The sequence below is a fragment of the Myzus persicae genome, unplaced genomic scaffold (assembly GCF_001856785.1).
Source record: "Myzus persicae strain clone G006 unplaced genomic scaffold, MPER_G0061.0, whole genome shotgun sequence".
Lineage (NCBI taxonomy): Eukaryota > Metazoa > Arthropoda > Insecta > Hemiptera > Aphididae > Myzus > Myzus persicae.
The window spans coordinates 586,819-614,061 of NW_019104455.1; the positions used below are offsets into that span (position 1 = coordinate 586,819).

At 33.2% G+C, this 27,243-nt stretch overlaps 1 protein-coding gene across 2 annotated transcripts in view; it reads left to right on the forward strand.

The window, feature by feature from the left end:
* The window catches only part of LOC111042281, a 72,430-nt gene that overhangs the window by 3,677 nt on the left and 41,510 nt on the right, over positions 1 to 27,243 (forward strand). Inside the window, exons 1-3 of one of the 2 annotated variants that reach the window (XM_022326830.1) lie at positions 9,405 to 9,415; positions 10,325 to 10,326; positions 21,162 to 21,270. The gene's annotated coding sequence lies outside the window, so the exon portion shown is untranslated. Of the gene's footprint in view, positions 1 to 9,404; positions 9,416 to 10,324; positions 10,327 to 21,161; positions 21,271 to 27,243 lie in introns of those variants that run through there. The other variant, XM_022326829.1, reaches the window with a different exon arrangement.

The window sequence follows — 27,243 nt, forward strand, 5'->3', positions numbered from 1 at the left end:
TATACGCAGGACAAGAACTGCAAAAGGTTAATGCTTATTGAGATTTAATTATTCACAGTATGACGAAATTTGTTTTATTAAGATTTTAATACATCTGAGATTTTTATACGTGCACATCACTAAACAAAATATTATATAATTATTATTTAACTACGCCGCCTTGTAGTTGTCTAAAAAGACATCAAACAGAAAAATCATTAAAAATAAATAAACAATTCTACTGAGGTTTTAATGGTATATCGGAATGTGCTTATTTAATAATATAATTGAAATTTTAATTTAATTTTTAACAACTTTTTAGAAAACTATCATGATTTAATTGTTTTCATATACTTTTGGTATGAACTCGTGCATTAAAAATGTTTGATTAATTAAATATAAAAATTATAATCTAATTTTCTAAAACCTTTAAATATTTCATACATTTTTAAAATATATCTTATACAACCTATACACCTAATTCTCTTTAAAATACCTTAAAATTAAAAATTAAAATTGAAAAGAAAAAAGTTTATTTTCCTTAAAAATCTAAATAATTAATATGTATTTATTACCGGCGCCACAATAATGTTTAAATGTATAAATAGTAAATACATTAGTCATCATTCGTTGTTACTTACGCTACTTATTAGTTCATTCGAAAATAATTGATTTCATAATGTACACCAGGTTTGAACTTCAAAGGATAACAAAACACAGCAATTAAATTAACTTTTCTGTACTATATTATTTTTACTATTAATAATTAAATATTTTGACATTAATGTCTACAATGACCTGGGTTCAAATCTATACGTTCTGTTACGCCGAAAGTGTCCGAAACTTATGTATGTATAAATTACTGGATTGCTTTTATTTATTAAATTAACATATTAATGCAAAGTTTTTTTATTTATTATTCTCTCGCAGTATTCGAGAATAGCCCTTGAAATGCTTAGCAGTAGAATCAAACTGTTCAGCGTATAACATAGGTACTGCATGTATTTAATATATTAATTTTTTTTTTAATTCTCATAGGAACTGTACCTATAGGTTACTCTCACATGTAGATACATCTCTTTTTTTTTGTTCGATGAAAAACGGCCCAAGACACGAAAAGTAATTACTTGTTGCGTTTAATGGCGACAATAAACATTTTTTTTTCTCTTACGAAAAAATGAAATCGGGATTCAATGAAAAGAGTTATGTAGAGTACTCCCTTATGTTATACAATACGTGTTATACATGCAAAACAAAAAACATATAATACAAATCTCCCGTCGGTTTCTTCAAAACGGCTTTTCGGGTCCAGAGAATTTATTCTTCTTCTATTTCTTTTAATATTTCAAAGGTAGGTACTGTGTATTCGTGTGTGTGTGTGTGTGTGTGTGTGTGTGTGTGTGTGTGTGTGTATTATCAGTCATTGACACCGGGCACACACATTTCAGATATGTACATAATAGTATATAATGACGTCCATACGTACCTATACCTACCTATATAGTCTTTGACGATTATACTAAGTAGTAAGTCGTCCCCTTGCCGGCGGTTTCTCCACTCACGATCTCCATCTTCGCCTTTTTAATTATGCTCCGAGTAGTGCACGAATTCTAAAGTTAAAAATCCGCGCACCGTCCATTATATTATATGGGTTCCTTCATACAGCAGTTGAGCAGTATATATTATCACCTTTCTGCATTAAGTTGCAGACGGAGAGAAACGAAGGATACAAAAACCAAGTAGCGGTGCCAGTGTTGTGATACCATCTGGATCAGCTAATAGACATCATTGTATATTATGTATATAGACCTATGGTGTTTATAGGATCTAACTATGACCCGGGTCAATAAACTTATATTTGAAGTGTGGTCTATAACCACCTATTATACATACGAGTGTTAACAGTAAATAAAATCAGTTCATCTAAACATAACGATAATAAACAATAATATTATGATGGGTGCACAAAATATTTTAATATTTAAATATTTATTTTACAGTTTTATTTTGTTCTGAGATTCGATATATTTAATACATAAATAAATACAAAATTAGACATCAGACATTGCTATATGTCGAAGTTTTCATTAAATGATATTGTTGTATACATAACGTTCGCTCATATTATTTTTAGCTTATGACCTATTTTTCTATAATATTGAAAATCATTTTTAGATTTAGAACCGTTCCATAGTCATCGATCTGTTTCATACATATTATATGGTTCAGCCAGAATGTGTAATAGATTAGTATATACCTAATATATCAAAATATGTTGGTTTTTTTAGTACCAGTATATAATCATTAAATAAGAATAGAAATTGATTATCCATTATTTTTTCTGTGTGTAGGTTTAATTTAAATTGGATTAATAGATCAGTATGCTATATTTTGACATGAGGTTGTTCGAAATTGAAACGAAAATGTTCCGACTAAGCTAAAAACGTAATACTACACCCTGACGTTACCGCATTCAGTCATTTCATAATGTTTGATAATACATATCGTGGATAATACTAAGCGGACAACTAAAAAAATGTCGTTTATCGAGAACACGTCTCGATAACGAGTTCGCAGAGAGTATCTTTAACGGGGTACAAAAAATACGGCAAAGAGCCGACGGTGGCACGAAGACACTAACGGCCGCAAAGTGCAAAAATTGGCAAGAAAAAGAACGCAAGCGGTGAACACCGCGGGAACGGAAAAATGTCGGGCGTGTGAACTTGAATAATAACTATTAGGACGAAATGTCCAGCAAAAAATAAGGGATTAAGATGGGCGGGGGCCATTCTTGACGTGTGTCGACTGACCGTGAACAGAGCTGGTTGGCCGGTGGCCAGTCGTCGCAGGACACTGGCTTGACAAGGGGGGGGGAGGAGGGGTCACTTTACTATAGCTGTACAATACTATGGGCTGCTTTGGACTATATCAAGATAGACCTTCAATCGCGGCGGCGGCGGGGCAAACAGCCACAGCAAAAAATCAGGCTGACGAACCTTCTTGTACGGCCCCAAAACGAACGGCGTCGTCTGGGTATTACCGCGCTGGCTATCGTCTGATCGTCTGCTGCACCATCGCTGCAACCGTCGCCAGTTTCCGGATCCTTGAAACTTTTCGTCTCGTGGACAGCCAATTTCGGCGAGCCATCTATGACCTCGACCGCATTCATTGATCCGCCTGTGGACTCTACTGTACCGAACTTCATTACAGCCATGTTCGGCATTGAAACCGTTCGACGACGGGGCGGAGAAGACGAGGCAAGACGAGTTTCCGGCTCCTGTCGAACCTCTGGCAAAGCAGACGACACTGGACCTTTTTCGAGGGCTGCAGGGCTCGTTGTGTTGGTGGACAGTGCGTGGTTAGCCGGCACACTCGACTTCTCGGAATCTGTCTCCAGCATTGTCAAATTGGGCACCGAATAAAATCTTGTCCATCGCTGCATCGGCGAACCCGGCAGACCGCGCTTCAGAGTTGGACGATTTGTCCTTAGATCCTCGAACGTCATCAGCATCAAGTCGGTCGCAGAAGGCATCTCGACCAATGGCGCGTCACCGGCAGTACCATTTGCCTTGCATGGGCCAGCAAGACCACGACGATACGCCCGTGGTTTCGATGAATTCGACAGCAGATCCGCGAACACTTGGCGCATCACTTCTATTTCGGACTGCACATTCATCTCAAGCGATGCGAAGCTATTTGCAGACATGACGATATCACGAATTATGGTACAAGGGTAAATTGTGGAAGTAAAGCAAGTTTTACAGAGAGTAAACAATATACTAAATTATTAGATGTACTCAGTGCGACAAGCAGATAGGTTATGACGATTAGAACGTATACAATTTATATCAAACACTTATCGTGTCCCATAGCAACAAAATTGTTTGTTGTATTCGTACATCGGATATAAATATTAACTTATTGCTTATTGAATATTATTTAAAATATTAATTTTAAAATTTAAAAAAAATTGTCTTAAGGAATTAAACAGGTTAGGAAAGCGAGCGCGGTAAATTCCAGGTTCCCAAGACATTCCTATATTTTAATATTATACAACGCAATAAACTAAAATTATTCCATGCACAGTTTAAAACCTTTTATATTTTTGTGTAAACTGATTAGGTATACCTACTCCAGCGGAATAGTATAACTTGGTATTTTCGAAAGTGTCATTATAATTGAATATTAAATTATAACTTTGGTCTCAAAGTCTAAAAAGCAATTAGTAATTAATATAGTATTATTTATTTTAATTGGTCTATTTACCTATGTATATTATTTTTTTAAACGTATGCTACTATGCTGATACACCATAGTCTATCTATACTCTATAGTAATAGTTATTATTATTTTTTCTATACAATTAACGATCGGTTTTTATAATAAATATAGTTCGATCTCATCATATTACATATTAGAATTATTTTGTTTATCTTCAGCATCTGGATCTTTTCGTTAATTTTCGATTCTAATTAATCATGCATTATAAATGTATTAATACTTAATACTTTTGATAATATCCTGTCATATTATGCAGCTTATAATAAAAACCGCACTTAAAAAAAATAAAAATTCACGGATGTTTATTGTTCTTCTGTCTGTCTTCTGACACTGATTTATATACATCATTGCTATAATTAAACTTGAACGTAAATGATAATAATTATTATAACAACTATGTTGATATGATGTTGGTACTTTCAATAATCTAAAAGATAAGCAAGCTTTTGTGCTAACATTGTATTATTGTCTAATATGCACAGTCGCGCTCAGCCAAAATATAAGGACATTCATATTATATTATGGACAAATAAAATGTATATATAAATCGAATCGATACATATTTTTCGAGGACAATGATCACTCTATACCCGTTTGAGTTCACTCGACGGTTAGGGCGGGCAGGAGGAATAATGGACTTGGGATGACAATAAATCTTACCTCCCCCCCTTCTCTTCGAGCTCGTTGTTCACCGTCAATATTCCAAACGGTTGAATTATATTATACGATTATGACTGTTATTAATATGAAGACTATAGTCGATGTGCCTGTATGCTACTATCATATTTGTCCACGATAGAGCAGCAAAGATACGGTCGGTAGTTATTCCGAGTCAAATCGATTATGTACGCGCTCGAAAGTGTTTACCGCGCGTATATATTAATATAAATAAATAACACTAGAGAAAAGAAAAATACCATATAGGTAGTGCGAGGGAAGAGGGCTTCGGGTGATTGTCGGTGGGTATAGGATAAGAGGAGACATAAGAAATATATTATATTATGAAGTATATGGGTGTTCGCGTGGCTTATTTGTTAATTTGAAATCGGGTTAATAGCCGAAAATATCGTTACACAACATCTGGTCCTTGGTGACCTTGCAACGCACTCATTTCCCATGGTAATCATAATATGTGTATATACCTAAGGTAATATATGAATGGCCACCACTCAAGTGCACACCCGGTCGAATAGGCATAAACGGGGATGGGCGGCGGCCCGCGGCTGCAGCTCCGGTAGTAGTGTGATTTCGTGGTAAGACACTGGAGATACGCCGGAATTTGACGTCCAGCTGGCGAGTCGTGATAAAATCGTAATGGCAATACGGATATCGCGGCTATTGTAAACACACGTAAACGTTGTTTTAATTTAGTGTGGCCAAACGAAACGTTTTTCGAGAATTAAATCCCGACACACATATTAAAATAGTAATATACAGATATAATACTGCAATATAGATACATATATGACTGAATTCAAAGCGTATAATATATTATAATAACGAATATTAGAGGTGTCTAAGATTCTCAAGAGGATATAATATTCTGTTGTAAGGTTATTTTGTAGTTATAAAAATAGTTAATTAAAGTTTTTGACTAGATTAAGTTTTTTAATCGATTCAACACCACAGCGTGTGATTTTAATACGTCAGCGATATTATTATTTTAATCTGCTGGACAAAATGAAATAAAGCGACGTGTATCTACATTCATAAGATTCAGAAAGTAAAAATTAATTAGCGTGGTCGACATTCTTATAAACATTTTTATCGATTAAAATGACGAGTTGTGTTATTAACAATATTCACTTATTATATTCAGTTTCCATTAAAATATGGAAACTGTGTTTAGCTATATAGCAGCCTTCTAGAGCTATGCTACCGGAAGCTAAATTTATGAGGTGTAAGAATACGTTGCCTGCAACTACAATGACTTATAAAATAGGTATTATATATGGCCGATACATAATTATTTTCTTATTTTTCCATTATACAATTTAAATTTACTATTCACGTTAAATTTATGAAATGCATTTATATATTTTATATTGCCTTGGGGGCTTGGGCAAGAATCATTTAAACATCTATACGTCTCCCATTTAACAATTTCACTTTACATGTTTAGTATACCGCAGGAAAATGGAAGACTTTTAATTTAATTTAATATATTTCCTTTATACTTCTCATTTTTTCTACTATAATTCATGTCTACATACATCACGTCTAATGTAATTCAATTTTCGAAAACCACGAAAGTAAAAATGCATGAATAATTCATAGGCAAGTTGGAATATTGTTTCTCTATAGGTAATAGTTTTGTTTTTATAATCGTATTTTTGACATTTATTAATTTATCTCTTTTAGTCCTTACAAATGCATAATAATGTTATTACGACTTAAAGTCAAGTTTAAAACAAACAAATTGGTTATTTTTTTGTATGGTTATTTAAGGAATCTTTCTTGATAGAGTAATTGACTTGATAATATCATAATATTATGCATAATATCATAATATTATGCATATTATTATAATATTATATACATGCAAATTTTCAAATTGACTAGAATTTATTTAGTCTGCCTGGCGGCTAATCCTAAAGGAAAGTTGTATAATATTCTTAAAAGTTGTTTATATTTCCGCTTTTTCTTTTGGTCCCTATTATACCTATTAACTTTTCTATTTCATTATAATCCAAGGTCTTACGATTTTTCGTTTCTACACCTCTACACCATTGAAATTACCATTTTAACGGTGCAGTTCACGCGATCCACATCGTAACGAGTGCCGATTATGCGTTCTAGCTGTAGAACGTGTTATCGTCTTGTGTTATAAATTATCGCATCGTCGAATGTCCCGATGACTTTTATATTGTAATTTCGTCCAGGAGTAATGTGCGGCTCACTGGCTCGTCTGCTGTGTACGCAGGCCATTACTGCAGGCTGTCCGCCGATCATATTATATTATATACTATATATTATATTATTATATTCGTACGTACATATTATAAAAACGTCGTCTGGGATTTTATCTCCCTCGTCCGCCGTCGATCGTTTCGCAACACGCTGTGGTTGTCCGTGCGATATTCTCTCGGTGACGTTGTTATAATTTATAACCCACTTAACGTAAAAAATAAATAGATAGAAATAACGACAAAAAAAAATATTCTCGAGACAATGGACAGAGTACGTGCGTAAACATCTGTGCCGTGTTCATAATATTATTATATATTATGTTTCATTTAAATAATAACAATAACAATAATAATAATCTCCGTATTATTACAATTCTATATTGCTTACAATGCAGCGTATAGCCGGTATAGGGTATATACGACGCTTTCTCTGGAGTACTCGTGCAGTACCCATATAATAATAATAATATACAGCCATTATAATATACGAACACCGCCGTCGTCGTAGGTGTCGCACGCGCCTCGAACAATATATTATTATTTTACAATTATTATATAATAATAACAACATATCACTAGTGTACATTATTATCGTAGCCGACCGTCCCCCGCGTAGCCTTGACACTGACGTCGTAAAAATATATATCATTTACTCCTACCCCGTATGCTTGTTGTAATAGTGTCTATGAGCTGCAGTTTCTGCAGTATTATAAGTATAACCTTTGTGTGTATGTTTTACTATTTTACTTCGAACGTAATGTATTAATATTACGATCGCGATAACGAGTGTAGAAAATATGAACTCTACAGGTGGGACGAGGAGGTTTAAAAAAAAAAAATTGGCAACAACAGTATAATTTATTTACGCCATGGAAGTGTAGTGACGCGTGTGGGTATATTATTTACCTCCATTCTTCTGAAAATTCGGAAATTTTCATTTATCGTAGAAATACTGTTCGTCAATATCATAATACACTCTAGTTATAATAATGTAACGTATGCTTCGTACTGTGCGATATAGGAGTTCGGAAGCCGTGACGGAGGCCGCATATCATGACGATAGAAATAATATATGCGTATGTGCCATGTGTGTACTATACGGGAACAGAAGTGTATTATAAATTATCATATATTATTAAGCCGGATGATTCAATCATGGCGTTAATCAGTAAACGCTTAACTAATTACAATATTTTAACGGTCCGAAAATTAGAGCTTAAAATAAATTAAGGTACGATTTCGTAAAAAAATATAACTTTAGTTACCATGCAATTTAAGAAAATCTACGACACTGCAGCTGGAGTTGATACTTCGAGTGATGGGGTAACCACTGTTTGGGACATTTGAAAAACTACGATGGACATGAATTAATTTAACTTATAGCGATACGGTGACCCAGAGATTCACGTTAACAAAAAACACCTCGTGTGCTCTAATATAAAATCCCTGCAGAGGATAAAATCGTTCGATGGATAGTGATGCGGTGGGGNACGTGCGATCGATAGGGGGGCGGGAGGAGGACGATGACGACGACGAGTCAATGCGCGCAACCGGTTGCCGTTCGGGCTGAGAAGAGCTGTCGGAAAACGCATACAATTGTACCTACAGTCTATACCCATAGTCCATACCGCCCGCTGTTAATTTGTATTAATTAGATAGAGAGAAACGTGTGTGTGTGTGTGTGTGTGTGTGTGTGTGTGTGTGTGTGTGTGTGTGTGTGTGTGTGTCTGTGTGTGTACAGTAGTATTAGTGATGGCAGTAAAGTAAAATAATAGTTCTCTTTGGTCATTCCCCTCGCAATAATGATAATTATGAAGAGCGGTGAACGAAAACCACAGACGAGCGCGCGTGCGAAAACTCTCTGCCACCACCATTTCAACGCTGGTTAATTGCCACTGCTGCTCATTTGCATACCGATTATGTGGTATACTGGTATACGTGAATGAATATTATCGTTTTGAAAATTATACTAATTTTTTTACGCTTTCGACACCTTTAAATCTCTTGAAACGACGCATATATGTCCGTTAAGTCCGTCTACTTGCGTGAATCGTAGAATGCTATTATCTAGACTGTATATAATATATTATTCTTATAATTATTTTTCAAGTTAAAATATTAAGCCTATTAAATATTTATGATTTCATCAGCTATAGTAATAAACTCGAGCAGTCGAAACTAACATTGTAAAATAATTTAAAATTCGTTCATTTTACCTTTTTATGTAAAGGTACCTACATATTTAAGTTTTATAAATTAAAGATATATGAGATTTATTTCAATGCCGTTCATAGGTTGCATATTATTATACATAATGTAAGTATTGTGCAATTATTATTATCTCTAATTATAAAATTCTCACGTTTCCCCAATATCTTTGTCTTTATTATTAATTATTTGGTTTCAATATCTTTAACGAACTATGATATTATACATGCAACGGTATTGTCGGTTGCGAATATAACAATAGAGAGCTATTCGTCCTGTATTATAAATTATAATACTACAGTATGCCTAGCTCTGCGCCTGGCAATATCAAAGTAAACCGTTATTAAGCAACAACAAAATGCGTCATCGTTCGCAAATGTCCGTGTTGTTCGTATACAATAAATAATAATGCCATACATAACACACGCACATGGACGCCGACTACAAGACGCTCCTGCTGCAAGACGGGAAACGCGCACAACCAGCTAGTCGATTGCTACGAAAGATTTGGCGCGTATGCGATTTGTCTCTTTGAACTTATTATTATTGTTATTATACCAAAAGGAATACTTATAAATTGTGACTAGGTACTATATCACCATATTATGAACTAATAATATTTTGCGCTAAAAAGGTGTTCTTGATCATTATATTTTTAAATTAAAATGTATTTATTACGGTTATACGCGAGTCGTGTAAGTAAATAAACCGCTTTTTCCATCACCTCTCTTTTACTCAAAAAAATCAAAGTATAGAAAACTCCTACAAAAGACGACAACTACCACAGTGTCAACGTTTCCAAACATTAGCGTTAAATGTGGGGAAATTCAACCATCCGCCTCTTGCACAAAATCGCCGAATCTCTCAGAAAAATGGGTCTTCTTCAAATGAGCACGCCTTGCAAACTACAAAGGATGTACAAATTTACAATACACACTAACACTGAGCCGTGAACACAGCATCTCAAACCGAAAACGTCAACAACCGCCGCTATCCAACTCTATAACGAATCCTAAACACCCAGGCACCGAAAACCCAACAAGACTACTTTTGTAAGCAAATGTAACAGTCAGGTTACCAATCATTGAAGTCATGTGCTAATCCTACAACCAACAACGAAACTTCAATTCTTAAATTCCTTGATGATTCCACTTATATTTCTCCTCAACAGTCACCACTGTTCGCTCAAAGTCTCACAAAAACCAAAAATGTCAACTAATAATTAATAATAATAAACACAAATTCTATCTTCATCCTAACATAGTTTCGTGACCTACTGATGGTCTAACTCCTACTGCTCCATTCCACGTCATGAAGTGTTATCGAAGGATGGCACTTTCAATCAAGTCCCCCGTCTGTATAAGATTAGCTAATTAAATTTATTATATTATATATTATTTTAAATGAACCTAAATATCACTTGTACTTTTAAAAAGTAATTTACAGATTGTACTATTCTTAACTAAAAAAAAAATATACGTATTTAGACGATACAATTTTTTTTTGGTTAAACTTTTCGGCGTATTCTTCGAAACCACTACTATTTTATGTGTCCATTGTTTTGATAATAAATATATTGCAGCGCCTATATAATATAATATGCATATAGGAATTTCTATATTATTTGGTTTCTCGGAACACAAATAATTGAAGTTGGAAAGATATCGAATTTCTGAAATAAATTACCATATATATACATAATTACGCGAAAACATTTGCAATCGTAAACAGCAGTAAACAAAACGAACGACATTCGACAAAAACAATAAACTAATCGGGTGAACGATAATTTTAAATCGTATTAGCATTTAGCATCAGTAACCCTGAAAACGATCACATTTTATTCCCAGCGCAATACGTTTTTATATGGGCTCAATGTCGACACGACGACGGTGATGATGATGCCGATTATGATTCGGTCGGAAACAACCTGATGCTTAATCTCGAGACGCGTCCGGCGCAACTGGGTTTCCACGGTCTGATAAACGACTGCAGACGATTGCCATAATTCGACAGCAACACTGGCTGTTCTAGTTCATTACACCGCCGCGGACCTCCGTCGTCGAGGATATGACGCGCACACTCTCGCCGCCGCCACAGTCTATAATAATATATAATAGGCGCCATTGTCCGTTTCGATTTTTCCGTTTTTTTTTCCTGCGTTTTGTCGATTTCCCACTAGACGATGTAGTTGAGCATACGAGACGATCGTCATCCAAGTCCCGGTAAAATAACATACGGCGACATAGTTTGCGCGAAACCGAGAGTATATACCACAACGCAATATACATACAGGTATATATACATTATGACGTTATATTATATCCGTTCGTTCATTCATGAGTTCATCGCACGGCGTACTCGTATTATTATATATTATATAGGACGACATAATCTAGCAATAAATATATTTATATATATATATATATAGAATTATTATATAGAATTCCGTCCGAAGCGTTCATAGACTTAAAGTAGGTAGGTATATACTCGTATCGGAGCTGTGTTACCAATGTATTATTATTATTATACGTATATATATATATATATATATATTACTTATAGGTATTATATTATGTATTATGTACGATGTCGCCGCCGCAGCAGACTGCCGCTGCAGTTATGGTATCATCCGAGAAGGTTTTTTTTATCCTCTCTTATTATATTATTATATTCCTCCGCCCCTGCTATATTGATCTGGAGGATAATATTTTAAGCCCCTACACCACGACTTGCCTCTATCGTTTTACATAACACACACACACACACCTAATATATACAAAACACATTGACCTTTGTCGTGTGATGCTGCGGCGGCGTGCATTCGGCTCGTTTATTTATTTACTTGTCTTTGTTCGGGTCGGTCGCGCGCGCGTACCTCTATACGTGCATGTACCCGGCCTGCCGGCCACGACAAATCGCGAATGCAGCGCAGCCGCTAGCTGCTTATAACATTGTTGAAAACCTGATTTTCAAACTCCACATGCATTATTATCGTACACGCGTATTCTGCTCTGCTCCGTTTTTAATCTCGAGCGGCTAATAATCCGTCTTATTATTATAATATATCTAATATTACCTATCGACACGCGGGGAGGGTGCCATGCCAGCCAGCGACGCAGCAGACTATACGATGGTGATCCCCGCGCGCTTCGTTTTCGCCCCGATTTGGCGGTATATCCGACGAAATCCGACCCGCGGCGGTCAATTATAATAACGCTACGACGAGGATAATAATAGTAATATGTAAGTACCGCACACTCGGCGCGCGTGTTTTCAGTTCGTTATTGAAATAATCCGACAGAGTTGTTCTGTCGGTGCCGCGTCATCGCCATTTGCAGCAAAGCTTTCGAGAAGAGATTTAATATTTTAATGTCATTTCGACGTTTGTCCGCCGATAAGCGGGGCGCGTCCCATTTCGTGTAATATATAATTTTGAAATCGAATATATGCGACCATTGCTATTTATATTATCTCTGCCGTGCAGGTATTATAGACTGATGGAATTCTTGTTATTTTTGTCGATTTACCAAAATGGAAACGTCGTTAAAATATAATATAATATTATACTATTTTATGTATTTTTAATTGCTTTATTATAGCTTTACGCTAAATGTTTTAAAACTGAATTCGTGCGTTGGATTCTACTTTGGTTTTTAATTTTAATCCGTTTACGCCAAAAATATCATACAAACCTCGCTTTTCGAATTCATTATTTCGGCGGCAGGCTGACCGACTCTCTACGCGTATATATACCTTCCATCTGGGTACCTATAATTCTTAAAATATCTTCTGGTCTATTCCTCTGTCGCGGGTGTATAGATAGGTGCATCCATATATTATATACGTATACGACTAAACGGTTATAAAATGTATGTAATATTATTATATATTGCCATATTATACGAGTTCTTGAGAAATCAATAGGGGGATTGGGATTCATTACCGCACAGTAGGTGCTTGTGAATATAATATTATTATTATTACCGAACAGTTCTATTTTCCGTTCAATCGATAATACCATGCGCGACACATAATATATTAATATATGATCGGAGGACTCTCGCTTCGGACGAGATGTTTGTGGAGGATGTTACAAGAACAGGTCGTCGACACGATGACGTGCGATCGATAGTCGTCGTCGCAGGGAGACTCGTCGCTGCAATGTACATACGCGCGTCCGTATAGACGACTATAGGACAATCAGTAGCCGTCGGAGAACAATCGTCCGGAATGCGCAACGCTAAAACCGCTGTGGCGGCGTGTTTTGTTTCGTCGGCCACCGCGATCGCACGAGTCAGTCATCACCATCGTAATATCGTATTTTCGATTATAATATAATATCATAGACGATTTTGAATACCATGATAATGATATGTCGTGTGGTGTGCAGTCGCACATTCGACGTTAGCCCTCGATGAGAGGTTTACCGGGACATTACAATGTCATTACGTACGTTCGTGTGTGTGCAGTGCACTTATTAAACGATTCGTGAAATTCCCCAGAAAAACGATGAGCAGACGGTGGCGGAGCACGTGTCCGCGCGGCAGTGGAGTAGGAAGGTCAAGGAAGACCGGGCCGTACTCGTCTTGAGATTGCCCTACAGCATTACGTGAGATAACACCGAGCACGGGGAAATTAATCATGTACACACACACACGCTCGTGCGTGCGCGAGAGAAAGAGAGAGAGACGGAAATTTGTTTATATTATTATAAAATATATTATATAAATTATAATATATGGGCAGGCATCTGTGCACGACGAACGGCGTAAATCTTTTGATTTCTGTTAAGACTGCTAAATTGAGTCATCATCGGTTCTTTTCGTACGATTTCCTTTCCTTCTCCGATCCGGCGGCGCGCGCGCTGTTTGCATGCGTAATTACATCATGTTATGGAATTTTCGGCTATATGTATAGGTCGTATATGCTATACATATTATATTGTATTATTCTATGTTTTTGTTTTTCTTCCGTCCGACCGTTCAACCGTGAACAACTGGTCCATTTTTTTTTCGGAAACTAATTCACGTAAATCTATATAGTAGAACACGCGCGTGTCTGGACTTGAATGCTTCAACGTCATAAATCATAATATTCTTTTAGCGTCGTGTAGCTGAGCTCTGTTCCCGGAACATCGGTTGCATGTGTAATGTGTAGAGTGCACTTATTATGTTGGCACACTTTTAAGATACACCTATATAATACAACCAGAAAAAGTTAAGCCAACGAAATTAAAAATGTATGTTGATATTATTGATGAATGATGATATACCTACGTATTAGTTGCTACCCATTTATGATTCAGATAATAATTATTCGACGTTTTGGGCTTATAGCTCAAGGATTTTTCGTAGTGATAAGTGATGATGATATTGGAGGCTTTTTGACATTAATAATGATAAAAATGGAATAATCTTATTATTATAATATCGAAAGTATTTATAGGAATTGAAGTGTATACAAGATGTAGTGATATAGCACATAGATATAATTTATTTAGCTATAATACACATGTTTGGTTTATTGGAAGGCCAATTCTTACAATATCATCTCCCTAAATACACCAGTGACTCAATTAATTCTGATTTAATTTTCCTGCTGTCCAGTAAAAAAAGCGATGCGCATCGACTTCCGTAGTAAGTATAGTAATAAAAGTGGTCGTCTAAGAAGTCAGGCTCACTATTACTGTACAGTCATTATTCGGACGAGAGTCGTCCGTCGTTTAATTGACCCGCTCTGCAGCTCGAGACGTGTCGTATTCAAACTGTGTCATCGCCTTCTGTATGTATATACATTATACATATTATATATTAGGTTTTCATTACGCTTGTTTTCTTGTTGTTTTTTCTTTTTATTATTAAAATCACGTCGATTATTAAACTCCGCGTGTCGACCCCGATTTGATTTTATGCGTTTACAAACATACGACTATTTCATCGCTTTATGTGGTACACGTTCCCAAATTTCGGCACCGCAGTAAAATGGATGTTACACCTATTATTACTCAATTAAAATGAAAATATAAACAACACGTGTGAAGTGTGATTATACGCATATATTATATAGGTAAACAAGTGTAGATAAATAAAACGGTAAACCGACAGTGGAATAGCACCAGTAGTAAAAATAATATATACGCTTCTCGTAGAATATTAATTTGCGTTTTATTTTGAAAAATAAAACATCAAATACTTAAAAAATACTCAATATGTATTATACATGGAGTCTATTGTTGAAAATATTATATTCAGGCTTTATACGGGTTTTTAAATTTTATTATAAATATTATTTTATAGTACCTGTATCTTAACTAAATTAACTTTTTGACTATTTCATCGAATACCTATTATTAATGATTAAGTAATATGTAATCGGGACAACCGGTCTTATTTTAATACATTGAATTTTGAATAGTAAAATAAAATTGAATATCCAAAATGAAATAGTTTTATTTAAAGTACTTAGATAATACCAATAAAAAACAAAAAGACATATTAAGAAATTAAAAAAAAAAATAATATACTTTATTATTATTTTGCAATCCCTGATGGGTGGTGCAATTTTTAAAGAAAACTAGATAGTGGGATGAAATAGTATGTGAATAGAAAAAAAGTTGAGGGATGGCATTGCTTATTGTAATCTTCCCAGATTTCAATTTCAATTAAAAAAAAAAATACATATAATATTGTTCTGCGTATAATATAACACATGTGTTGTTAAAAAGCTAACAATATTAAACGTCAAGCAATTAAATATTGCGCCAAGTATGGAGGAAAAAAATACTTATGCGTTGTCGTCGTCGTCGTCCGGTGTACCTGTATAGGTTAACGTGATATCGTTTTGCGTTAAAGTTAATAATATTATAATGTACATACATATATATATAGATACGATGAGAATATCAGATACGATATATTATTATATTACATATTATTATAGTGAGCGCGCACACAAACTGCGGCGGCGGCGACGGCGACGTTGATTACATTCTGTGTATAAATTAAAATCGAACTTGAAACACACATAGTTTCCGAGTCGTGTGACCGAGGCATTTATACCCAATGCGCGCGTGTAAAGTGTGTGTAGCTATATATGTAAAAATCGTGTTCGCCGCTCTTGTTCGGGTCGTGTACAGATCCCTATCGGATCGAAAATGCATTTTACGCTCACGCACGCACCGAAACGCGATGGATAACGATGACGCGCTCGTTCCGGGGCTTATGGTTTACGACACGGAATATATCAATATACGTACCTGTGCCCGTGCCGGATAATATACAATAACATTTTAGGGCCATTATTCGCCCGCAGCAGCCGACCGATGCCGATAAATAATTATTTAATACACACGAAATTATGTTTATTTATCTGATTCGCTCGGTTTACCGTCTCGTGTGTGCAACGCTATGCGCATTATGTTAAAACTGCAGCAGCACCGTCAGCAGCTGTATAAATAACGTTAATTATAATTATATAGGTACCCGCTCGCCGACTCTTCGATTGTTGTCTATATACACCGCACTCCGACTACGCCGTGCGTCTACGATATTATAATATAATATTATTTAACATACCCATTAAACACTATTTTATTCAAAGGTAGACTATAGGACATAGGTACTATGTGTGTGTAGACTATAGGTTTTACTATGGGTAGACTATACGATAATGTTCTACACGCTCGCAGTGCTCATGTACCCCGCTGAAATGTGCCCAGATCAGTATGATTATCTAGTACCCATGACTACTTATTCCAGCGCGCAAACTCTATGATATTATAACGTTATAATAACGTTTAAGCTGGTACAACCTTAATGGTCTCCAATCGGAATGAACGTATCTATAATACCATGTACTAAAATATATTATTATATAATGTATATTATGCTCAGATCTAATATATATATATGGCTTGAATGCAATATTTTTAAGTGTCGGAAGGTAACGCGATAAAAATCCTTTTCTTCCAACGTCGAAAAACGAACACGCAATTCTCACTGTCGCCGATAAATCTACTCGTTACCATGTCATCACTATATTATCAGGTATTATAATAGATGCATCGAAGGCCCTAAAACCGCATTAGTATTTATTTTGTTCAGATTTTTTGAAGATAACATTGCATTTTATTCATATACTGGCCGATGCATTACATCACAAATTGCGAAGTTCTTGGTTAGCTAAGCAGGTCTTCCAATATTAGGAAAATATTATTGTTAAATTCCTCCGAACAGTGATATATTTCTTGGATATACTTATACTAATCGGTTGCGATTTTAAAAACGCATTACCAGGAAAAAAAGTATTCGAATATCTTAAATTTCGAACTCAAATATAACAACAATTAAATATATATTAGTTTATTTCTATCGTAGGTATAACAATTTTAATGATGTTATGTGGTATAACAATGCAAAGTGTTTTTAATGTCAATGATACTTCGTAAAAATATAATAATATAAAAAAACTTGTTTGAATTTAATTTGTCAATACTTCATTATTTTTCGGTCGTGTAATTTATCGAACATTTTAAGTCATATGTTGTACAACATTGATCTATTAAACAAATCGTTGAATAATTATTGTAAATGCATCATTATTGCGTGACAAAAATATGTAGTTCGAAAAAAATTAACATTATGTGAGTCCAATAGCATTTTGATTTTTTTTTTGTGAAGAACCTAAAATATTACACCTTGCAGACTGCAGTGGGCCAGTGCTCTTTGACGATTTGATTTCGCTGATCATATAATGACATAACATATTGGTTAAACTGTGAGAGAACAATTTTCTACCAGGTACCAACCAAAAAACCATTGACTGTATTTAATGATAATGTACCCAATTTGGACATAATATGTGCAATAAAAAAAATTCAATATCCAGTTCCTAATTGAAGATATTTTAAAGTCCAATTTTGGTCACAAACGAGTTAAGGTCATATTCTTGAGTAGGTATGTATATTATGATAATTTATCAATAACTGTCCTATCCTTGAACATTATCATATTATTGTTACAACTTATTGCAATAGGTATACATTGGTAAGTACTTATAACTTATTGAACAATATAATTCCTGTTTTTTTTTTTTTATGTTACCTATATCAAATTATCATACAAATAATATATAATCTGTTTATTTCTTATATACATATTAATTACCATTAGGCATGTTTCCACGAAGGTAAGGGAAGCAAATGGCATACGAAGTTTGTTCATCGCCAAAAAGAAAATGTATTATCAAGGGTACCAGAAGCACTAAACTGTTGAAAGAGTCGTTTAGTGATACTAGTGATAGAAACAAACATTTAAGTGAACAGTAAAAAGTTTTGACATAAATGTCACATGTTCACTTGCTGTTTTATTAAAATTTAGATGATTAGTGATGATGTTTTATGCCGACAATGTATAACAACAAATCATTTGTCCAATGAGTTTACCAAAATCTCGTTTTAAAATGTTATACCTACTACCTACCAAGTGGCTAGTCGCTATTATATCAATATCAGTGATAATTCTTGGTAATATATAATATTATGTTTGTTTAGTTACAAAATTGTAATTTTTGGAAAATATCGTATGCTATAATATCGTATGATACTTAGACGATGGAACTAGTCGATTATTTGTCCACACTGCGCAAATTAAACGATTACATTGGTTCAAAAATTATAAGTTTGTAAAACCTATAATAATATTATGGTTAGGTATTATTCAAGACAATCATATTTTATGACATCGTATATGTTGTACACTTCTAAATTATAATTTATAATATACTGACAGAACTCTCGATGGATTTATAAGACAGAAAAAATCTAGTTCAGTGTGCTCCGGCCGATTGTTAACGGGTTTCTGTCGGCAATTATTACAATCCTAATCAATTACTTTTCTGTCCGTCTCTCATTTTTTTTTACCTACCAACAAACTGGTTCTCGGCTAGTTTGGTGGTAGTAATTAGCGGCGGTCAAGCGAAAAAAAAAATTACAACTTACTGGCTCATCATGATAGTTAAACATTTGTCTAATCATTCGGATAACAACAGCTATGTTGCTTCTGCTGCCTGCACCTACACTACGATTTTTATTCACGGCTGGGTCAAATTAAATTCACTTTTCAGATATTATAATATTATCAAAATCGTCGATTTTTTTACGTCTTTTTAAAATATTGTTCCAAATAAAATTGTTCGACTGATCTAAGGAATTATATATTTTTTTTTATTCTGTATTCTCAAATTATGTTACAATTATTATAACATCAACATATTATCTTAAAAATAATATATGAGTATAGGTAGGTAACCTATACGTAAACATAATAACACTGGTCATTATTATAACGGGTCTTTCGAATTTCAAACTATATACAGACAATTAAGTCATTATTTTTTTGTCTTGAAATGTTCAATAAAATAAAACAAAAAACTTCATCTAATAAACGTTTTGTACCTATACACATTATGTATAATAGATTTATTTAAGCATTTTAAACAGTTATATTTTAATGTCAATATAATCGTGTTTGTTTAAATGGTTTAAGATTTAAATATTTTTATTAAATTCACCAAAATACATTTTATACTTAACACTCGAAGAAAATCTAAAATGTATTGTGTGATTTAGTTTTAATTTCTGTAGTTTTATGCCTCAATACATAATACGATTTTCATTTTAAATTATCTTAAACGTTAATAATTATGTAGAATACGTATTTGACACTCAAATAGTCAAATGTAAGTAATATTTAGGTACGTAAATGTAAAATGTAAGTTATAAATAATTCTAAATTTCCCCCCGTATAAATAAAGTAAATTGTGTACGAGGACAACTCGATATAAAACGAAAATGTTTCCGTCGGTAGAAAAATGTCGTTGTCTTGCAGATTGAATAGACAGTAATATTCGTATCATTTTTCGTTGTATTTCATTTTTATATGGTGTCTATTATAATAATTGTATTTTGTACTTTTAATTAACTTTTTCGTATGTGATATACGACTTCCTATGTCTATTATATGTATGCCTATGTACACGTTTCACACTCTGAGCGTTATAAGAAAAAAAAATTAAATAATAATTTCGAAGAACATTACCACTATCCGCTTAAAACCCATATAGTGTTATGTTCGTGGACGGTGTATTATACAAACCATAATTTGTTTTGGTATATAAATTTTTACACTCGATTATTCGCAAATATTACCGAAGGTAGGTCGTAGGGAACGCTATTAGACGTCGCGGGTCATTATGTACATGACGAGTACATAGTATATATAAAGTATATGATATTAAGCTGACATTATATGAATATTCCTTACCTCCAGGAAGTGCGTGTAAGGGTTGGGAGGTACAACTGGTGTGCCTAACACACGTGAACTACAAGAGTTAATATATATAGGTACACGATGATGTATAAAGGTATATTATATGGATACGTACATGTAATATATTATGATGACGATAAGCTTTGATAAAGTGTCCGACCAACACACACGTCGGGTAATGATTTTTTTTTCGTATATTCGCGTGCGTTGTCGGCCGACACATGTAAATTATATTATTATTATTGTTGTTGTTTTTATTGTGTACGCGCGTTGTGTGTGGCGGTCGAACTCTTTACGGACCAGCAAGAGACGTTGCCCTCTATTTTACATACTGCAGCGCGTGTAATAATGAAATAATATAGTATGAGATAGGTATATAATAATATTATAGCAATGCAGGTATACACAACAATACAATAAGCTTACACTTACGGTGTGTTTTTTCGTGTTACAGTGTGTTTCGCGAAGATCAAAATCCGTTTTCTGCAGCAGTGCAATCGCAATTGGCAGTAACCAATAGTTTTGTCATTACAAAAAAAATTATTGCCAAGACTGTCTTACGAGTGAGTACAGTTTTATTTTTCAACTTTTAGTAAAAAAAAAGAACATTATTTATATTTGTATAGTTTTACCAGTCATAAACTCGCGTAATAACTTTCAATTGCTGCGGTCGCGGTATTGTAGTTAAATATTATACACATTAAAAATATAATATATTATAGAAAGCGATGCGATTTAAATATATGTAAACCTAATTAAAAGTCTGTCACATTCGCTCACAATTTATTACAGATGTATTATACTGTTACACTATTATTACACTATTATTATATGTACCCATACTATTTTTACATTATTTTTTTTATTATTCATATGTTGTAATGCTGCACATTTTGTTTATTTCAAATCGATTTCTATAACATAATATATTACATATGCAATCATTTAACGGCTCAATAATCGGATAACAAAAACGATCACTATAATGTTGTATTATTCTTATTATAGCTATACCTATCTGTAAGTAAAATATTTTATTATATCTAGCAAATGTTCCACGTGTATTTGAATATTTCCAAAAAAAAAAAAAAAACCCATTATAAGATATAATCACCGTTATTCATTCGTCTGTATTACATTTTGTAAAGGTAACGACAATTTTGAGTCGAAATTATATTATAATACATATAGTATTATAGCCGTATAGGTAGGTATTAGGTACCTACATAATATAATATAGTAGTATTTGTTTTATATAACGCCTCAGAGGTAATCTATTCTCTAAACGTAATTTTTATCAGCCATCGTGACTCTTGTGTATTACAAATATCACAGTAATATGTATAATGTATATATTACTATGTAGGTGTACAGCTATATAATTCGAAACATAATAATAAGAACCTAGTCGAGATGAAGGTAATTTGGATTACATGTTTGGTTTGAAGCTACTACTTATAGGTGCACTAGGTACTATAGTGCAGTATAACTCTTATTACTACTACTGCTACTACTACTACTACTCTATACTATTACAACTTACTATACTATTACTAATTCTAAATACTGTATAACTACTTGTGGAATACTTATACTGCAATCGCCGTCGTTCACGACCAAACCAATTAGGTTTATCGGTCGGATAGAACAATTTACTAGTGGCTCGTGTCCGAGGAGAGAAACATTAATTATTTTACGTCTCCCCTCTCAGAGTTATCACTTTATTAGACGGGTAATTATGGGTATAATTATTACTCGGTTTGATGATCGATACTCTCGATCAAGTACGCATCACAGACTTCTAAAATCTCTTCGATATTACTGTAATAGCTAAGCTGGGCACATTCCATATTATTTTTTTAAAACGTATAAGTCAAGTTAATACAGACAAATTTAAGTTAAAGTTGAAAGTTACTTATATTTTTTTTAACTCATAGAAGTCAAAACGACTGCGGTAGCTGTACGCTAAACAGCATAATGTTGAATATACCTACATTGATAAGATGTGATTATCTACATATTGAATAGGACATAGTTTTATAGTCATCTATATCGTTTAGTCGAATCCTATGAATAAATTAAAAAATGATTTTATTTTCTGTCAGTGGTTGACAACACTCAACACTGACGGTTTCCGTGCCAATCGTGCGGGTGGCGTAAGGTCCGCGTGATTGTCCGTCTGGCCTCAGCGCGGTGAGGTAATGGTCCTCACGCAGATCATAATGACATCACGTCCAACGCGCGCCGTTCTATTTATTATTATTATTGTTATTATTACTATAATGTATAATATATATTATATCGGTACCAATGTGTATATAACAACCGATTGTTATTATAAAATAACAATAGTGTAAAAACGGCGTCTCAAGTGTTATTATTTTTTTTTTTTTAAATATAATTATTATTATATCGTTATAAACACGAATTTGTTATTGATGGAACGAACTATATCGTATTACACAGTCTGATTGCTGTGCAGTGGCGCAACGATTGACGCGGCTTTATAGATTTGATATAATATTAAATATTAAATATTAATTATTTTATTATTTTAATATTAAATGTCTAAAAGCACCTAAATAAAAATTAACTATCTTAATTAGCCCCACGAGTTTGGTTTATCTAATTTAGAAATATGTATGTTTTGTATTAAGATTCTACGTATGAAGATACTTTATAAATACTGATCTGCTTAACGTAAGACACTCAAAATGCCATTCGAATAATACATTAAATAGATCACTCTACATAATATTGTTTTTTGAAGGTGTTGGATTTTATTATAGGCAAGTACCTAGTATGTTAGCAAAAAAACTTCTAAAAGTTTCGTCAAGCATATTATTTTTATATAGGTGTTGGTACTTATTAAAAATGCGTTTTTTGATTTCCTCAATATTTTTACTAACCCCGAGGAACAGTCAGACAAAAGATAAAAAGTAAAAAAAGGAATGCTATGAAGTGCGTGGTTTTAATTACCTCATCTCTGAATAGCTGTCCGAACTCGATGAATGTGTTAAAATATATGAAAACAATAGGTTTAGTATTACAATTACTACTGTTTGGTGTTAAGGTCTTCTGTATCCTACCATATTCCTGTGTCCTGTCCCTCACATTACGTGTTATTTTAAAGTTCATGAGGTTTTTGATTAAGAAGTCATTGCGGAAACTTGAAGTACTTATAAAGTGCATAGAATTTATGATTTAAAATTGACGGTGTTGGTTTGTTTTTAATGTAATGATGGTGTTGAATGTAACAATATTGACAATTGTGTGTATACGAGTTTGTACGAAAATAATAGAAATTACCAAAATAAAAGTGTCAACGTTTTAAAAGTAGGCAAACATATTCGCTAAAATTTTAATAGAGAAAAAAATCAAAAGCAGAGATCCGTTATATCAGGTTGTTTCAGTTTATAATCTGATAAATTGGCATAATATCTGTAACTATAGTGATTATACCTATAAGTATTTATATAAAAAGGACGCGATACGTACGGCCATCATGGAGTTATGATGTGTATAATATGTGTACACGATTTTCGGTTTTACATATCAAAAATACGACAGGGAAAACTACACAAAAGAAAATAAAAAAACATTAAAACCATTTTTATGTGATATGTTATGATTTTATGATATTGTCAGTGTGTTCTATATACCTACCTACCTATACCAACAAGGAAATAATGATCTTGAAAGTCTTGAAACAAATCGATAACGAGCTGTAACACGCATGTATAACCAATAGCGCGACCAATTGATGTGTATATACGTATATAGATATTAGATATAGGTACCTATAGATACGTATTATATATTATATACCTAGTGTAATATTGCTTATACAGTGTAGCATATATGTATATATGTATACTTTACTATGTATATAAAATATTTATGAACGCGAACAACGTTAACATGTGAAGCATTTTCATTTTTTTACGCCTGCTTTTTATTCTTATAACGATATTATTTTTCAACATACGATTAATTAATAATATGATATACAACAGTAAGTTATAATGCCCCGTGTCGCCGTACAACGTTGTGTGGATAACAACAGTTTAGTATAGGTAAGTATAACGTAATTCAGCTGCGGCTGGTATGTTTTACTCGTTATTTATACAGATTATTGAAATATAGGTATATAAATCAATATATTATAATAACAAAAATAAAATTATAACGGAATACATTATTTTAAACCACTGCTGAAACGAAATCAATTCTATAATCCATGAATACGACCATAAATGTTATAGATAATTTTTTTTTATGTATACATTGAATAATATATGTTATATTGAATCTAACAATAACACTACATACAAAATATATACAATAAAATATCTACCTATAAAACCCGTTGAAACGCATTTTCGTATTATATTAATATAATTTTTTTAATCATTCTGCATAACCATTTCCGTCGACGTTTAATAATACAACCGGAAACGAAGAGTTTTGTATTTTCCTATACCTATAATGGTGTCAAATACGAGGTCATTGCAGAGAGGCCTCACTTTTCTAACAGATTTTCCAGATTGAATGCTATGGGGCAACACAAATACAGTATATATGCTCGCATGCTACCTATAATAATATTTTATTGTGCACTTTTTTTTAGAAGTATCATTCTGACCGTATCTAATATAAATGATTCTTAGTATATTTGTATTATTTACTTCATTTTTTCTCTCAAATGTGTGTTTATTTGATACATTTAAGGACGTAAATTATTATAACCATATAAATGTTTTTTTTAATCTCCATAAAATCGAGACTTCTATCCACAAATATCATCTTACTAAAATCATCGTATCTACAGTTAAATTAAAAAGAACACATCCAACTGAGAAGATTTGACAGCAATATATTTGCCAAATTATTAAATAACTTTAGTAATGTTTGGTAATTACTTATTTTTCTAGTGGCTATAGTGCCTATGGATATAAACTAGGTACTATTCTAAATAATATGTGTATACATATTTTTTTAAATATAAATCTTAAGTGTTATTTACTCTATGCGAACCTATACATATTGTATTTTCTCATAGTTATAAATATGATTATTAGTTATAGTATATGCAATTGTTATATACAGGTACAATTATTCCAAATTATTACTCTTAAAAAGTATAACCGTAAATCGAGTAACTGTATGGTAAAATATTTAAATTTGATTAATTTTAATTCATAACAATTGAATAAGAATGTAACTGTATTCTAAATAATGCATTTATGTATACGTTAAAATTATCCGAAAATCTATATCTTCATAAAACAATGCAGATTTTCTTTAATGATAAGTATAAACCTCATCCATGATCTATACATTGTTTTTTCAATATCGTTAATTGTTGATTAAAACAACAGATGCAAATTTAGTTAAATAAGAAAAAATATGAAATAGGTTCCTATTAACTTTATATATTAATAATTTTAATAAATTAATAACTGCATTATTATGAAAGTAACTTATATCTTCTGACCTTAGATAACTTCTAGATTATGCAAAATGTAAATATATTACACATCTGGACTGAAAACAGTAGGTACTTAATTGTGTTCGAATCACGTGTCATCTAATTAGCAAACGTAGAGAAAGAGTGAGAGTAGAATATTTTTCACCTAATTTGGGAAATATTTACAAAACATTTTCCTTTTTTTCTATTCTCACACATAGGTGAGAATACATATAGGTACTTATATAATCGAAATTTTGAAAGGAAAACGGTTCCCACACAAGCAATACATTTTAACAAGGATGAGAATATAATTTATAAACACATGATGTATACAATTGTTTACTGTTTGAAGAGGAGAAATCAAATAAAATCGAATCACTACCTACTACACTTTTTAACATTTGATTGACGTTAAAAAAACTGAAAACGTTTCAAATTTTCTCTGATGTATTAATTTTTGTTGGTGACACAATTTTAGGACTAAAATAAAAATTCGTGCGGTTAATAATAAAACTATAATTGAACTATGTAAATTTTCGAAATTGTATTCGTCCCATTGTCGTCTTTTCCATACCTTAGAAGTTAAGTTCTCGGTCCCGGTCACGCCACGGACAAGAATATTTTACGATTAACCAACACCTTAAACGTCCTAATACCTAACTCTAACCGATCTTACGAATAAAGATACACCTCATCAATCTCATAATATATTATTATTATTATAAGCCGCTATAGTATTATGAAGTAGGTGAAAATGTAAATATATTACAATGCAGGTACAGTCCGTCAGCCGTGTACCTACGTGCAAAACGGAGGGTTCAATATTCAATAATAGATCGTAATCGCGACGGAAACGCCAAAAGCGGTGGCGTGCTGCATGGAAGTGTATGAACACTGTACAGCTACCTGTATTACATATAATGCGTGAATTAAAAAAAAAAACCGCTATTACATACTATTCGAGTGCGCGTTAGCAATAATTGCATGTCGTCTAAACGTCTTGTCGAGATAATAAATGATCGTGTCATTTCCCGTGTTCCCGCGATCATCCGAATAAGCACAT